Source organism: Bos mutus, chromosome X (assembly GCF_027580195.1).
Source record: "Bos mutus isolate GX-2022 chromosome X, NWIPB_WYAK_1.1, whole genome shotgun sequence".
Classification (NCBI taxonomy): domain Eukaryota; kingdom Metazoa; phylum Chordata; class Mammalia; order Artiodactyla; family Bovidae; genus Bos; species Bos mutus.
The window spans coordinates 124712733-124729773 of record NC_091646.1 but is presented as its reverse complement, the minus strand read 5'-3'; the positions used below and the strand labels follow the sequence as shown (position 1 = coordinate 124729773).

Here is a 17041-nt window from a genome sequence, read left to right as displayed (position 1 = left end):
CACCATGACCTTGATTCTGCTCCACCTCTGGCATTCTAGACGTGAACTGCATGGTTTCCCATGCAAGAAACTCAGCTTTTCCTAGAGATGCTGACTTCTGTGAGAAATCTGTACTCCAGCTCTGGCCCCAAGAACCCCAAATTCAGAACCCACAAGAGATGAGCACATCTAATTGTTTAGTTCTCCCCGCTCAGAGCATGAGACACGAGCATGGAACACAGACACCTCTTCAGGCTCACTCTGCTGCAGCATGCTTTTTGGCATCCGCTGAAACAGAGGTTCTACAGCCTGAGGTCTGTGGACTAAACATGACGAAGGGGCATAGAGGAGGTAGAGGAGTCCCTGGCAGACTGCTCTAGAAGGGCCCCTTCCACCACCACCCTTCCAGTATAATCCTATAAGCATGTACTCCTGTCTGGGGTCTTCAATGAATAAGGGGAATTCTGTAAGACAAAGCTGATGATTATGCCTGGGTCCATGAAAGGGGAAGAAAAACAAGGAAACCATACTGACCACCAGAAGCTATCCAAGGGTGTGTGCTATTCTCCCAGACAGGATTGTAATCAGGAGGCAGCTAGGCCAAGTGCCAGGTTTTCCAAAGAACGTTTGTGGGAGAATTCTATGTGGTTTATGATTCTCGAAATTAGACCAAAAAAAAAAAAAAGCCCCACCATCAAATAAGTTCAGGAGAAGCAGTATTCAACAGGTTCCTTCACTGCAGGACTTCCCAGAACCTTCTGAATGTCAATGTGTATCTCTAACATGAATCTCTAAGAAAAAGCTAGAGTGTTCACTTTTTCCCAAACAGCCAAACAGGGGACCCTCTTGAGGTAAAGTATTTCAAGAACATCTATCATTCATAACTGCTAATGCTGGCCCAATGGAGACTGGGGTTTAGCAGTCAGACAAACCAGAGTTTAAATTCTTCTCAGCTAGTTATTAATTTATCTGCACTTCAGTTTTCTCATAAGAAAATAGAGATAAAAACACTTACCTTACAGACTTGTACTAAAGACTAATGAGAAGACTGAGGATGGAAAAACAAAACTGGAACAGAATTCTTCTTAGCTGAGGGGTTAAGAAGAGCCATGCATGACTGGTACCTATTGCGGTCAAAGTGTTGAAACAAAACCTGTTTGCTCTTATCTCTTTCTTCAGAATGCACTGTCTGGGGACCTCCCAGAGACTAAACCCTGTGGGTGTCTACTGGTTCTGGGATAACTGTAGATTCACAAAGAAATGGACTCTTTTCCCCCAAGAGAGCTTTTTTATTATTACTGGTAAAGAAAAAACGCTTTACCAGTAACAATAACAGTTAAAATCACAACTGTTTATTAAGGGACTATTTACCCAGCACAGTGGATACTTTATATTTCTATTATTCCAGTTAATCGTCACAGCAAATTTCAAGGAGTATCATCACTCTGTATTAAAGATGAAAAAACTGAGACTGAGAAATTAAATATGAGACTCCATGGCACAGCTGATCAGTGCAGGACTGAAGATCCATTCTATTTAATGCTTTAAAAAAAATGTCTATCCACCAAAAAGTTAGCTGTGCTTTGGTTTCAGGATCCAATTTGATCTACAGAAACACAAAATCACCAAAAAGAAATCTTGAACATTGCAAGGGATTCTGCGTCCCTTTTTTACAGACAGATGGAAATCCTGTGGTCCTGTGCAACAAGAGGGCAAGGAAAATTTCTGAATCTTCAGTTGTGTAGTGGGCAATGCCTATGAAGGGTCTGGAAGAGTTTCTCAAAGTATCCCTTCTCTCATTTTTTAGCTCTCACCCAAGTGACCACAGAGTCTTCCCAAGTATCGAGTTCATTTGAAATAGGCTACATTGCTTCAGAATGCAAATTCACCTGTACATCTTTTGTAAGACAATGACAACTGATTTGCAATCACCATCTTCGAGAAAAATCATTCTGAGAAAATGCAAGGCAATGAAATAAACTTCAAGGAGTGCACATTTCCCATTCCATTGCTACACAATGTATGTTTATAATGTAGACTTCTGCTTGCCCAAAATACCTAAGAACAAACAAACATATTACCTGCTTCTTCTGCTTGGCCAATGTAGAAGTTTATCCTCACCCCAGGTGCTTCAAGAGAAACAAAATCAGGAAAAAACTTCTCTGAGGGATGCAGAGATCTGAAAGAAAAGAGGTACAATTTCAACTCTCTCTGGATCATCCCCCTACATACACACACACACACTCCATACATCTCACATCTCTACAGCTCTGTGCAGGGAGAGCTCTTGATTAAATATATCAAAAAACAAATACATACACATACACACAAAGAAGTAACTCAAATAGGCTTTGCCTTTCAGCCTGGAAGACGAGCCCAGAGCTGCAGATCTGGGAGAGGCTGCGCTGGCCCGTGAGCCGCAGCTGTCTGCCCCAACCCTGCCCTGTTCCCAGCAAAGAGATAAAGGGAAGCACTCAAGTAATGGGCTCTGGTCACATGACTGCTTCCAAGGGGACCAGGCTTTGTATAGGCAAGACTGAGCCACTGTTTGCATAAATAATCTGGTCAGTACAAAATACAGAATGAATTTTGGTAAGTAAGGGCAGAAAAGCATTTAGTAACTGACTTTTAAGTCAACTGAGGATAATTTTCAGGAAACATTATAGTAAGCTAGGCACAATTAAGAGAAGGAAGTGGGAACACTAAACATTCCTTCTTAGGACTTGAAGAGGTGTGGGTTTAAGGGAGTAGCCTTTGGGTGCCACACTACAAATTTACTTCTATGGCATTTTTTCCTCTGCTTGTTGGAGAACATGAAACTGACTCCTCCTAAAACCAAGTTCCTCTGTGGAGTTTATGATTAACCGCTCTATCCAAAACTTTATTCCCTTTCTTAATCTGCACCTGTTTCCCTGAAGTTGAGGAGTATCATAGAAAAGGAAGGACTGAAACTGAGCAGGACTGTGCAGAACCCTCTCAGACACAAAAGCCCCTCCATGTCCTGTTTCTTGTTTGTAGAAAAAGGTCCTGGTCTCCTAGCCTCCTTGAGTTCAAAGAGCAGATGAAAGCAGTTAATGATGTGGACAACAGAGTCACAGGACTCCTAGTTCCTCCCAAAGTGATACAGATAATCTGACGCATTATCTCAGAGTTGTTCTGCAGAACTAAGATCCCTTACCCAGTGGAGGATGGTGGCTCCATGCTGACTACAAGCACGTAGACCCCAGACTAGTTGGAATCAGAAGGTGGAGATCCCTGAAACACCCCACAGCTACCTCACTAGCAACCAGTCAAAGGAAGATCTACAAGCAGATCATACATGCTGTGACCCTCACCCCAACACTGTCTTTAAAACCCCTGCCTGAAAGCCATCAAGGAGTTCAGGTCTTTGGAAGCATGAGCTGCCTGTTCTCCTTGCCTGGCCCTGCAACAAACCTTTATTTTGTTACAAATGCCTGCTGCCAGTGTTTGGCTTTCTGCACCGTGGCCATGTGAACCCTTGCTCAGTTAAAAAAAAAAAAAAATATCTGTGAGAGGGAGATTCACCTCCCATCATCAGCATAATGGAAGCGGAAAGCTGACCTGTGGTTCTGCTGAGTTTGAGAAGGAAGAGGAGGGAGACACGACTGAAAAACTGAAGTGCCAGTGTCAGTACTATATGTCACCAGCCTCAGTTCTGCTATCTTTGGAGGCAATTCAGGGGTGAGAGATCTTGGTCCTCAAGTCTCAAGTTGCCTGCTGCTGCACCAACAGCAATATTCCTCCCAAACTCTTCCCAGCTGGTTACACACCACATGTGTTTTTGAGCTTACTGGCCTTAGGCATCCTGCTGCTGCTGCTGCTAAGTCATCCTGAGCTAGGATTTAAAGGTCTCCAGCCATAAGCATTTCATAACCCCACCCAAAGCTGCTCTTTAGCCAATTCCTTTCTGCAATTGAGAGCCGCAGGAGATCCAGTAAAGTGGTTACCTAGCTTACTATTTAATCTAATGGAGTCACGTTAAAAAAATAACTGGAAAGGCAGTTCTGGGCTTCAGAACTCCTATTAGCATATTAAATATTACCAGAGGGCCTCATTATGAGGCTATTCAACCATATAGGTCTCCATGGCAGAGGCTCCAGGACTAGAAACTGGTAAGGCTGCTATAAGTACTATAAACGATAATACAGTTACCCAGGCTCCCCCAAAATAATGGACAATGTCACTATACGGCTGGGTTTCCAGCCAAATGCCTATTCAAGCCACGTGATTAAATGATGCCTATGTCTATCTACAGTTGTTCAAATGTCACCTCCTCTGTGTGAAGCCTTTCCTAAATCACCAAAGTGGAGTTAGTCATTCTGTCTTCTGGCTCTTCAAGCCATGTGTGTGTCCAATTATAGAACTTCCCAAAGTGTGCTGTAATTTGTCCTTTTACATGTGAAATCCTCAAGGAAAAGGATCCATTTCATTCCTCTTGGCATCTCTGCCTCCAAATGCATAAGAGCATTTGAAGGGGAGCAGGTTTTGCCACCCAAAATATGCCATTTTGGCATAGGAATAATTTTGAGCTAAAGGCAATCAAAAATCCAGCAGATTCAGGAAAAGCTCTTTACCTCCCCCTCAACTGCCTAAATTTACATTGGAAAGGGGCCTTGTACCAGGAAGAGAACTATTACCAGAGATACCTTTTTACCTAAGAAACTTATTTGCGTAACAGGGCAACCCTTGTTTTCCAAATCTCTCCTCTGCCTTCCTGTGAATGTCCTTCCTTTTCTCTGTATCCCCAGACTCCCACCCCTTTCCTTAGCTCAGGACGTTATATAAGTTCCAATTGAGTACATGCACGTGTGCTCAGTCACTCAGTCGTGTCCGACTCTTTGTGACCCCCTGGACTGTAGCCTGCCAGGCTCCTCTGTCCATGGGATTTCCCAAGCAAGAATAGTGGAGTGGGTTGCTATTTCCTCCTCCAGGGGATCTTCCCTATCTTTTGAGTCTTCATATGTTTATAGGGTTTCTGTATATACATAATTAAATTTGGTTTTCTCCTATTAACCTGCCTTATATAAATATAACTATTATACTAGCCAAAGAACCTAGAAGGGCAAGAGAAAATTTTTCTGCCCCTAGAGTACTCACTAAATATTTAATAATAGAAAGAAAGGAAGGAAAGAACTTATGATTTAGGTGGTTGTTTTAATAGCCAGTCTCTGGACCATGAATTGGACTGGCTGTGAACTTTACATGATTTGTCTAAAATTTAGAGTTTGTTTACAATGAAGACCTTTACCATATTTTTCCACTGTATGAAGAACACTGAAATGTTACTTTGAGCACCACACAGACTCCTGTAGCCAGCCTCAAATTGTTAAATGAACCAGCACTGACATATGGGAACAAATCACAATGATAACATTTATTGATCACTTACCACGTTCTAGGCATTTGTTGATTTTAAAGGTGTTAATCTTATTTAATCTACACACTATCCTATGAAGTATATACTATTATTATTCCTACTTATGCATTAGAAACTGGAGCCTAAAGTCCAACAGCAAATGAGTGGCAGAGCAGGGATTTCAACTTGGGCACTTTGACTCTAGAACTTCTACTTACAATCATTATGTGGCAGGAGGTAGATGGGCCCCCCTCCAGGGTAAAATGATTTGAGATTCATTCCCTGTGGACTAAAACTCCAAGATAAGAACAGCAAGACAATTAAGGGAGAAGGCCGGGCCCTGCCCAGACCACATATTTCTCATTCTCAAAGTGAAGAGACCTCCCCAACCACACATGTGCAGAAAGGCTTCTGGGAAGTCAAAGGGGGAGTGATGCCAAGGAATGCTCTACCCAGACGCCTTTTCAGTAGAATCCATCTTGGCTAAAAGATGCCTGCACACACATGGGAGGATCCTGAGATTTACCAAATACGGACTGTGAACCAAGCAAATCGAAATGACTGGCCAAAGGAAATCTGGAAGAAATGTCCCATAAAAATAATTCAAACTGTCACGAGGGTGCGACTCAGTAACTCTGAGTCCACTTGTGTATCTATCCACACATACTGTACTCTTTTTCCTGTTAAATACTTTACTTGTTTCACTACTTTCTTTGTAGGAATTCATTTCTGCAAAGCTGAAGGGCCAGGCCTTTGTCACTGACCACTGGTCTAGCGGCTAGGATTTGGTGCTCTCAGCACCGCTACCCGGCCTCAATCTCTGGCTGGGAACCCAAGCCCCACTCCAAGTCACTGCAGGCCAAGGCCATCTGAGATCAATTACACTATACTGCTTCAGTCAGCACCTGTGTGTTTTCAAAATGAAGCTGCCAGCCTCTTCGGATGCTCTCCTCCTTTCCTCCAGCTAGGCAGGGATGTATTCCCCCAGCCTGAAAAAAGAAAATATAATGGGCAAAATAACGTTAACTCACCCAATAACAGACTTATACCCCCAACAGGCAAGGTGGGTCAATTTATCTCTCAATGGGCACAGTGTCATATGAAAACAGCCAATGGAAAGGTGAGAGATCGGTTTCCTCCTTGGAAAAGGCCATAGAAAAATCATTCTGAACTAAGATGCACTGTGCTTTTCTATGCAATTCAACACATTTTTATTGCTCTCCCTCTATTTGGCAGGCACTGTGTTGAAAGGACAAGGACATAAATGGTAAACAAAATGGATATGATTAGGTGAGGCAAACACACAGGTAAATAAGAAATCAAAATAAAATTACAAATAAAAGTACCTCTGGTATTGGAATATAAGCACCAAGAACCTAAAACACTGCCAGGCACATAACAAATGTTTATTACATGAATAAATGAAAGCAATACAGTATGACAAAATCTCTAATAGGACAGGCAGGGGGCACAGAGAAAGAGCCCTACCCCTGAGAGGAGGGTGAAGCAAGGCTTTCTAGAAGAAGTGATACCCTAAGACTGGAGGATTACATAGCCAGAAGTTAAGAGTTAACCAGAAGAAGAGAGTGAAGGAGAAAAAAAGGCCTCCTGTAGATATGTACCTAACAAGGATGTGCAACGGTAGCAGTGAAACAAAAATCAGAACGAACTGAGTTCCTAATTATAATGCTGCAATTAGACTTATAAGCAGATAAGAGAAAACTATCCATCTGCTATGACTGAAAAATGGTGGCTGCACAACCTGTACAGCCTGGACTCACTGACTCTTTCTTGGCTGTCTTGGTGGTCTCTCTTTCTCACTTCCCCACTCCCCTATTGAGTTTCCCTTCACCTTTCAAATAAACTTGGTCTCAAATGTTTGTCTTGGGGTCAGCTTCTGAGGGAACCCAAATCAGGACACTCGGTTAGTCTATGGCAGTAGCAAGCTATAGCAAGGCACAGAGGAACAGAGAAGGCTGGTTTTCTCACAAGGGAGAAATTGGGCATTGCAGGTAAACCTCTACTATTTCACAAGCTTCCTGGAGCTGGCCACAGTTCCAGCTTCTATAAAGGAAAAGTCATCTAATGAGCAGCTCCTATTATTGGTTATGACACAGCCAAGGAAAACATGCTAGAATCCAGGCAAAGCAACTGGACTTGGGAACAGACTGAGAAGAAATGGTGTGTGCAGATATGCTTGGTGCTGAGTGAATAGTACTTAAACTAAAGTGTCTGCCTGCTCATGGTGCCTGATACCTTAACACCTGATAGCACCAAAGTGGGGAGCTCAGATTGGGCTGGCCTCCCAGCTCTGGCGACTCTCAGCTAGCCCTCTAGTGCTGGGGTTGTTCCCAACTAAGGCTCAGCAGCTCACGCAAAAGCCAATGCTCAAGAGATGAGTGGTGGTTGGAAGAAAAAGGCTGTTTTATTCAGGAGACCAACAACCTGGGGAGAAGGTGGACTAGTGTCCAAAAACCAACTCTGAAGACTCTGCTCAACCATGAAAGTGTTTAAAGGGAGAATCATTTGGGGAAGGGGTCAGAGTCTCCCTTATCTTCCACTATGTTCAGACTTTCTTCTGAATGGCTGTTGGCGAGGTAACAGGGTGGTGTTCCAGGATGCTTGTGCATGGCCTGAAACTGCCATCCTCTGCCCGGGTGGGGCCTTAGCTCCTGCAGAAGAGCTCGGAGACACCATTCTGTGCGCCCCCTGAGGAGGAGCCAGGACCCTGCACTGCTGTTTCTGGACCGCTCCTCCCCAGTTTCTGCATTTCCTCACTTGATTAGCAACTGTTCAAAGCTCGCCTTTGGGACTCAGGGAAGAGCAAGGGGGCTGAATGAAGCCTGTTTCCTACAAACAAGAAACAGGGGACACAGAAAGGATTTGCACCCCAGACAGCCCCACAGGATCCTGCTCCATTTCAGGGCCAGTGATAAGCAATCACATCCAATCCCAGCTTCCTGGCACCTCTTGTTGTTGTTGTTTAGTCAGTCGTGTCGGACTCTTTGCAACTCCATGGACTGTAGCCCATCAGGCTCCTCTGTCCATGGGATTTCCTAGCACCTAATAGTCTCCAAACTGAGGTACCTGCCCCATAGCAAAAACCAAAAGATCTGCTGGACAATAAAAAGCAAAGTAACAGAACTCATATTTTCTAATTCTTTTTGAATTTTCTATTTTCATAATGTACATTTTTGGTAATATACACAAAATATGAGTTCAATAGTATTAGCTGTATATAAATAAATATAATTATCAGACATCCATTCTCAGAAAGCTTTCACTGAGAGAAGTTCATGATCAAAAACATTTGAAGAACCTTGATTTAAAGAGCCTGCTTCTTTTGAAGAGAGGGAAGGAATACTAAGTAGTTTTATATTTTAATAAAGAGAAAGGATCAAGCCTATTTCCAGGGATGATTTCTGGGTATTGAAAAACCACATTAAGTAGGAGAAAAGAGAGGCCAGATTTGGCAAGTCATTAGAAAGTTATTAAAATAAATCAAAGATGGGTTATAAGTCACTATCAGGTGAAAGAAATTCATAAAGGCCAGTTTTGGCCACATCTGTCTATTGGGGTCACCTGGTCAGCAGCCACAATGACAGGCTGAAAGAGCTGTCATGTGTTGAAGTTTATAAATTCATCACTGAAAAGGCTCCATCTTGAGTACAAAAGTTGAGCTTTCCATGGTTGTCACTTAATAAATAGCATATTAGTAGATATTAGAATTTAACCACTGGTAATCTAACCCTGCCAGGATAAGATGGCTGGATGGCATCACCAATGCAATGGACGTGAACTTGGGCAAACTTCGGGAGATGGTGAGGGACAGGGAGGCCTGGCATGCTGCAGTCCACAGGGTTGCAAAGAGTCAGACATGACTGGGTGACTGAAAAACAACAGTCGAACCCTAGCTTTGTCCAAGATGGCATGACTCAAAAAACAAAACTCCTTAAATTAACCTTGAATGTTCATAAATCAAATGAAAGAGTAAGACAGAGTAAGGACACTCTACCCTGTCTCTCCCATAGAATAAAGCTATAAAACCTGGACAGAATCCGTGGACCAGCTGTTTGAAGACTGTGGTAAATTTCAAGATGGCCCCCAATGATCCCTGCCTCCTGGTGTTCATGCTTTTGTGTCATCTCCTCCCTTTCAGTGTAAGGCTTGACCTAGTGACTGACTTCTAGTCAGCAGAATATGGCAAATATGTTGGGCTGTTACTACTGTGACTAAGTTATGAAAGATTGTGACTTTCTGTCCTATAAGCAGACTCTCTCTATTGCCTTCACAACTCGTGTGTTTTTGATGAAATAATCTGTCGTGCTGGAGAGGCCCCCATGGCACAGGACTGAGGGAAGTCATGGGCCAAAAGCCAGCATGGAACTGAGGCCCTCAGTCAAAGAGACCTCAAGAAACTGAAATCTTGCCAACAACCATGTGAGCTTGGAAGCAGATCCTCCCCCAGTGAAGCCTTAAGATGACTGCAGCTCACCTGACACCTTGACTGCAGCAGCTTGTGAGAGACCCTGAAATAGAGGGCCCATGTAAACTGCACCTGGATTCATGACCCAAAAAAGCTGTGAGATCATAAATGTGCATTTTAAGCCTCTAGATTTTGTTATTACAGCAATAAATAAGTACCACAAAGAGTTTGGAAAGTAAACAGCAGAAGGCATACTGAGAAGATAAGAGTTTGAAGTACTGCCACACTGGTGGTGAGTTAACCATTTTTTTCCCTCCAATTTCCACAGCCTGGATTCAAGGAAGCTTAAATTCATATCAAAAGCACAGTGAGCTAACACTGAACACCTATTAGATTTTTTTAAAACTCTAATAATACCCAGCACTGGCTAGGATATGGAGCAACTAGAACTCTTATACTTTGCTGGTGGGAATACAAAATAGTGCAGCCACTCTGCAAAATAGTTTGATAGTCTCTCATACAGTTGAATATGTACTTGCCATATGACATAGTAACCCTACCCCCTGGATATTTACTCTAAAGGAATGAAAGTTTATATTCATATAGAAACCTGTACTCAAGTTCATATGGTCAAATACTTAAAACAGCCCGAATGTCCTTCAGTGGGTAAACAGATATACAAACTGCAGGACAGCCATACAATGGAATATTACTTACCAATAAAAAGGAACAAACTACTGATAAAGACAGCCTGGATGAATCTCAAAGGCATTATGCTGAAAAAAGTCAGGCTTAAAACGTTGAGTACACTTACATGACATTCTCAAAAAGACAAAACTGTAGTAATGGAGAGCTGACTAATGGCTGCCAAGGTTTATGGGGTAAGGGAGAATGTGACTACAAAGGAAGAGCAAGGAGTTTTGGAGGTGATGTTCTGTATCCTGATTATGGTGTGACACTAACCTACCCAAGTGTTAAAATTCACAGAACTGTACAAGTCGGTTTTACTGTACACTAATTTAAAAATAAATTTTTAAAAAACTTCAGAGCTGCCCTTTGTGCCTTAGTGCCTTTGGGTCTGCAGACATTAAAGTCCGCATGGGCTGACTGTGACTGCCAAGGGTCTTCCTAAAGCAATGCCAGAAGCAGTGCCTGCCACTGTAAACTATGAGCACCAAGGAATACACTTGTCCTTCCATTGGACTTCAGTTTTAGCTATCCATGGACAAAACTCATAATCAGAGACCCCAGTGAGAAAATTGCAACCCATCCATCCTTTACCTAACAGATACTTACTGAGCAAGTTCCAGCTATGAGGGGGCAGATATAAAAAATGAATACATTCTGATTCATTTCCCTACCAGATTCATAGTGTAACGAGGGACATGGGCCATCCACAGATAATTTTAAGACAGAAGGTGTAGGTATGAGGCAGGAGACAGACATGCCCCAGGCTGAACAGTTTCTCTGCAATGGACAGAAACTGCATAAAAGCGGAATGATGGAGGAGGTTGGGCCCTACCCAGATAAGAGATAAAAGACCACATATTCCTACTTCTCAAAGTCAAGGAGACCTCCCTGACTACACATGTGCAGAAAGGCTCCTTGGAGGTAGAAAAGGGAGGGGACATCACCTCACAGTAAGTGATGTCAACTTCCCATAAGCCTCTTCACCAGCATTCACCTTGGCAAAGAGATGAGCATGCACACAGGAGAGGATTCTGAGATATGCCAAATACGGACTCAGAACCAGACAAATCAAAATGACTGGCCAAAGGAAACCTGGAGGGAATGCCCCACAAAAGTGATTCAAGGGGCTTCCCTGGTGGTCCAATGGTTAAGAAATCCACCTTGCAATGCAAGGGACACCAGTTCAATCCCTGGTCTGGGAAGATCCCACATGTTTCGGGGCAACTGAGCCCATGCACCACAACTACTAAGCCTGCATGCCTAGAGGCCGTGCTCTGCAACAAGAGAAGCCACCACAATGAGAAGCCTGCGCACTAGAACTACACAGTAGCCACCACTTGCCGCAACTGGACAAACCCTGCGAGCAGCAACAAAGACCGAGTGCAGCCAAAAGTAAAATAAATAAATAATTTTTTTTAAGTGATTCAAACCACCAGGAGGGCACAACTCTCTCTGAGTCTGCCCATGTGTCTATCCACACGTACCGTACCCGTTTCCTCCTAATGAACACTTGACTTGTTTCACTACTTTCCATTTTCGTGTGAATTCTGCAGAGCCGAAGAGCCAGGGCCTTGTCACTGACCACTGGTCTAGTGGCTGGGATTCAGCGCTTTCACCATCTATAACTGGCCTCAGTCTCTGGCCAGGAACCAAAATCCTGCTTCAAGCCACTACAGGCTGAGGCCACCCAAGATCAGGTACAAAGATATGCCATGTACTACCACAGCCCAGAAGGATACGAGCCCTGCCAGGACAAGTCAGGAGACATTTCCTAGAGCATACAAGGTAGAGAACGGCACTCCAGGGAAATTGGGAGCACACTACATTTGAGTTATATTTCCTGAGACTGGGGTGGGTAGCATGTATAACAGCAGAAGATGGGGATGTGAACCTGAGGAGGTAGACTGGTGCCAACTGTGACTGTTCTCATAAATCACAGCAAACAATTCATACTTTTATCTGTCAGTCAGAGACTGCAATTTCAAATGCTGACATGGGCTGGAATACATAACAGAAATGAATAAAGCAGCCTGGGTGGAGATGATGGGACATTGTAGAGAGTGTCTATCTAAATGAGGCAGCAGTTGTCCAAAAATCCCAACCCAACATTACCCACTGTAATTTTTCAAAAGAAGCTGAACATACTTTTATGTAAAATCTCTGTATTTTTAAATGCCAGTATGAGTATACCTCTACAAACTTAAGATGCCATCGATTACAAGGCATATCATTATTTTATGTACCAATAGGAAACAAAAAAGCAACTCATCAAACTGTGACACACCATTGATTTTAAGGCACATCCCAATTTCAGTGGTGCTAAAATGTGAAAAAATGTGTCTCTCAGAATCAATGAAATGCAGCAGTGATTCTCACTTTCTCAGAACACTGTACAGACTCCAGTGTGAGGCTGCCAGATTGCAAACTCTGATTAAGTGAAGAGGAGCCTGAGAGTAATCTCATTAGATTCACACTTTAGGAAGATGACTCTGCGGGTCACATGGCAATGACCTGGTGAAATGCCAGCCAGAGGAAGACCAATGAGGAAGCACCTGCAATGATCCAAGAGATCAAGGATAAGGGCTTAATTAAAGCAGTAGCAGTGCAAATGGAGAGGAGAGGCCAATTGTGAAAGCCCTTTAGGAAATAAACCCACTGGTCCCAGACTGGGTATAGGGAGTAAGGGGGATAGAGGCATCGATAAGGATTCCAAAGTTTCTAGTCTGGAATACTAGATGGATCCATCACATCTTCACCAATGCTCACTGGGTATCTACCAGGTGCTGGGCACTGCACTGCACCCTGGGGGTACAACGATGGACAAAACACACATGGTCCCTGCCCTGTGGTCATTTACAGTCTAGTGAGTGACACCCTAACAAGTTAAAATGTCCCATAGGCAGCAGAGGCTCTTTTTAAAGCCCAGAAAATAAATCAGGTCTGCAGATTCTGATTAAAGAGGTTATCAGGTTATCGGTAACAGCTAAAGTGATCAGAGGGAGCACTTGTAAAGTTAGAGGCAACAGGGGCAAAATCAGATGCCTAGGAACAGAGACATTTAAAGGGAATGAGGAGGAGGGATAAAAAAAGGAGACTAAAAACAGAACAATCTGGAAAGGAAAAGGCTCAGGAGAGAGGGATATCTGTAAACCAAGGGAGAAACGTATTATCATGGAATCTAATATACCTTTATCTATAATTAATGCACAGAAGTAAATAACCTTGGCAAAATGTACAATTCAGATTTTCAGAATTATGGGTGTTTGGCGTTTCACATGAATTCCAAATAGCCTTATCAGAACTGCTTCTTATTTAGAGAGTTGTGGATATTTTTAAATATCGCCACAATCTGTTCTTTCAGCTTGTTATTGTGTCTCTGTTGACATCTAGCATGAGTCAATGGCAGAGCAATGGTAATTCCTTACTTTTTTTTTTCCTTCAGCAGGAGCTATAGTCCATCATTCTAAGACAAAAGTGAAACAAAGAATATACATTTATACTATCCCCTCTCATGTCAAAGCACGGGGAATTGGGCAAAACTGATCTAGGCCAGACAGCGGAGTCCCCTTACAAGATCATCACAAGGGTCATGTCCCAGAGCCCTGCACCAGGCTGTGATGTGGTAAGATACTCTGGTCCTCTGGACTTGTTCAGAAAGGCCCTTTATTTTCTGAGAGAGGAAGTCAGGCCCAGAGAGGTTAAGTAGCCTCCCAACATCATCGTCTTAAGACTTGGTGGCCAGTACTCGTCCCATTACATCAGTGATCCAACTCTACCCTAATAAAGACAGCTTCAATACTACATACACTAAAGTATGACAAACTCAATACATAAAACATTAACTCTACTAGATCTGGCCAAACAACAGGAAGAACATATAGTTCCATGTCTACCCAGATTTCATTCAATTTATCTGCTCCTTTAAGAGTTCTTATCCTTCCCTCTAAGTTTTACCAGTTCCACACAGGTTGAAGGAAAGTAAAACTCCTAGATTTTCACGTTGTTGGTTGCTGAATCTTTTAGCCTGACCTGCAGACTCAGGACACAATCCATCATCACGCTTACAGATCTTACTTGAAGAGGAGTCCTCAGCCTCACCTGGAATTTTCCAGATGGAGATTCTAGAATGACTCTTTAATAGGTTGCCTTGGCAACTCCATAATGATGAATGCAGGTATGACTGTACCTGCCAATGGAATGTGAACAACACAACCTGGATGAGAGAACCACTTCCTGCTTACTGAGAAGGTAGCTTCCACGTTCTCCAAGCTTACTTTTCGCCAACCATTACCTCCCTGTCAACCGTGTTTGTTTTCATGAACATAGAGAACAAAGAACAGTTGGTTTCTTGGAGGAATGTCGAAACTATTAGCTAAAGCAAGGCCTAGGAAATACCCATGGCTTTCTGTACAAAACATTTGTTAGTATTGCCTCAGATGACTACAAGTTTATGGTGAAGACTTTGGAAAGGTTTTTAGAGAATTTTGTTTAAGAATACTTACTCTTGTCTTGGTTTTATTCATATATTCATCCAACAAATATTTGTTGAGCCCCTACTGTATGCCAGACACTGTTCTAGACCCTGGAGTATGTAAGTGGACTCTATGATTTAGGGACTTTCAAAGGAAAAACTAGGGTTTAATAAGTCTTTAGTTTACTAAAGCTGAAGTTAGTATTTTCACTAATATCCCCCAAAGGGCAAAAGTTATTCATTTACATAAAACTCTCTAAAATAGTGCTTCTCAAACTTTGATGTGCTTATAGACAACCTGGGGACCCTGTTAAAACACAGATGCCTGGGCCCAGCCCCTAGAAGTTCTGATTCAGTAGGTCTGGAGTTGGCTCATGAGTCTGGAGTGCTAATGAATTCCCAAGGGATGGTGAAGCATACTTTGAGAGGCACTACTCTGTAACACTGTATTTTTTTTTAATCTCTATTTCTTTTTCAACCCACTCTTCCACAGCTTTTAAAGTCAAATATATTCTACAATGCTTTTGTGATTTTCACGGTCAACTCAGTATCAGAAGAACATGAGAATGTTGTGATGTATAAATGAAACAATGCCATAAAGATTTCAAATATTTGGAAAGAATGAAAGAAATAACAATCATAAGCAAATTGATGTATCAGTAATGTACTAAAACCTCACTAATTTGCCCTAGTGAGGTGGATTGTTATTCTTATTTCATAAGTCTGATTTACAAAACAGTTTTAAGGATATGTATTCAAATTAACCTGATGTAACTAAGAACAGGAAAATTCTACATGTTTAATGACTCTCTTACTTTAACAGGGAGATAAGAGCTATTTGTAATGAACATACATTTCGAATGAAGCTCTGGATTTTATATTACACGAGATACAAATAACCTCCCCACTTAGGCCTCTGTTTCTCACCACTAAACCGGTATGTCTGCCTCCTATGCCATGCTCCTGCTGATGTGGTTATGTGAAACGGATACTAGGTAAACGAGCTGGTGGCAGATTCAAGATTTGTCTACACTGTTTTTCCTAAGAAGGCTATAAAGTTAATATAGGGTCTGGAGAAAGTACTGTCATTTTTAAAAATTAAAAAAGTCTCTGTGCATGGAAGAACAGGAGGGTTAGGAAAGGGGACCAGGAGTAAATTCTCGCAATTTCAAGGGAATATCAGCTCTGTCACTTATTAATACAAGCCGGGTACCTTAGGAAACGTTTATTATTTCTCCGTGTGCCTTCTCATTTTAAAAATGGGGATAATATTTAAATGGAAAAATCTAAGTGGAAAATCCTTCATAAACTATAAAGTGCTAAACAGATATTAGCTACCATTTCTAGGCGAGGCCTACATTTCCTGAGTGGATACACATCCTGGAGGAGAAATGTGGCCTGGTCTGTGGGTCAGGATGTGCTTAGGAGCATCAGACACTTCAGTTTCACAGTCAGATTGCTTGGGGTCATTTTCTACAGCCACCACCTAATAGTTGTGTCTGAGCTTGGGAAAATTACACAACCTCTGTGTCTGCTTCTTATAAACTGAGATAGTAATAGCACTGCTCACACTGAGTTGATATAAGGAATACATGGGTTCATACACATTGTGGCAGCCACGGATAGTTGCCTAGCCAGTATCTATTCTCCTTTTCTTCCATACCAATAAAGCCCTAATTTTGCTTTTGATGGCAATGGGCCCAGCCACCAAAACTTCATTTTCTAGGATCCCCAGTGGTTAGGGGCTCTGTTCTGGCCAATGAGATATAAGGAGAAATCTAGTGGTTGAGGCTCCCAGAAAAGCCATTTTTCTGATTAAAAAAAAAAGAGATAAGACTTAGCTGTCAGAAGCCCTTTGCTTTTATCCTTCCCCCACTGTGTCTGGAACCATGACATAATGCCTAGAGGAAAAGCAGCCCTTTTGAGTGCATTAGGACAAGAGGCTAATGCTGAGAATGATAATGCAGAAAGGCTGAAGGAGAGCCTGGGACACAAATTATGTGAAGTGGCTTCTTTCCTGACTTAATGTCACCTGAGGTAAAAGCCAATCCCTCTGCATTAAGTCCCTGTTATTTCACTTACCTCATCACATGCAGCC

General features: G+C 42.5%; 1 protein-coding gene across 8 annotated transcripts in view; it reads right to left on the bottom strand.

The window, feature by feature from the left end:
• PPEF1 (protein phosphatase with EF-hand domain 1) overlaps positions 1-17041 on the bottom strand; it is a 158094-nt gene that overhangs the window by 122118 nt on the left and 18935 nt on the right. For 5 of the 8 annotated variants that reach the window (XM_070366540.1, XM_070366541.1, XM_070366534.1 and 2 more), the window contains exons 4-5: positions 6262-6345; positions 2061-2158 (exon numbers count right to left, since the gene is read on the bottom strand). The gene's annotated coding sequence lies outside the window, so the exon portion shown is untranslated. Of the gene's footprint in view, positions 1-994; positions 1069-2060; positions 2159-2298; positions 2423-6261; positions 6346-17041 lie in introns of those variants that run through there. The other 3 variants (XM_070366535.1, XM_070366539.1, XM_070366538.1) reach the window with 3 other exon arrangements.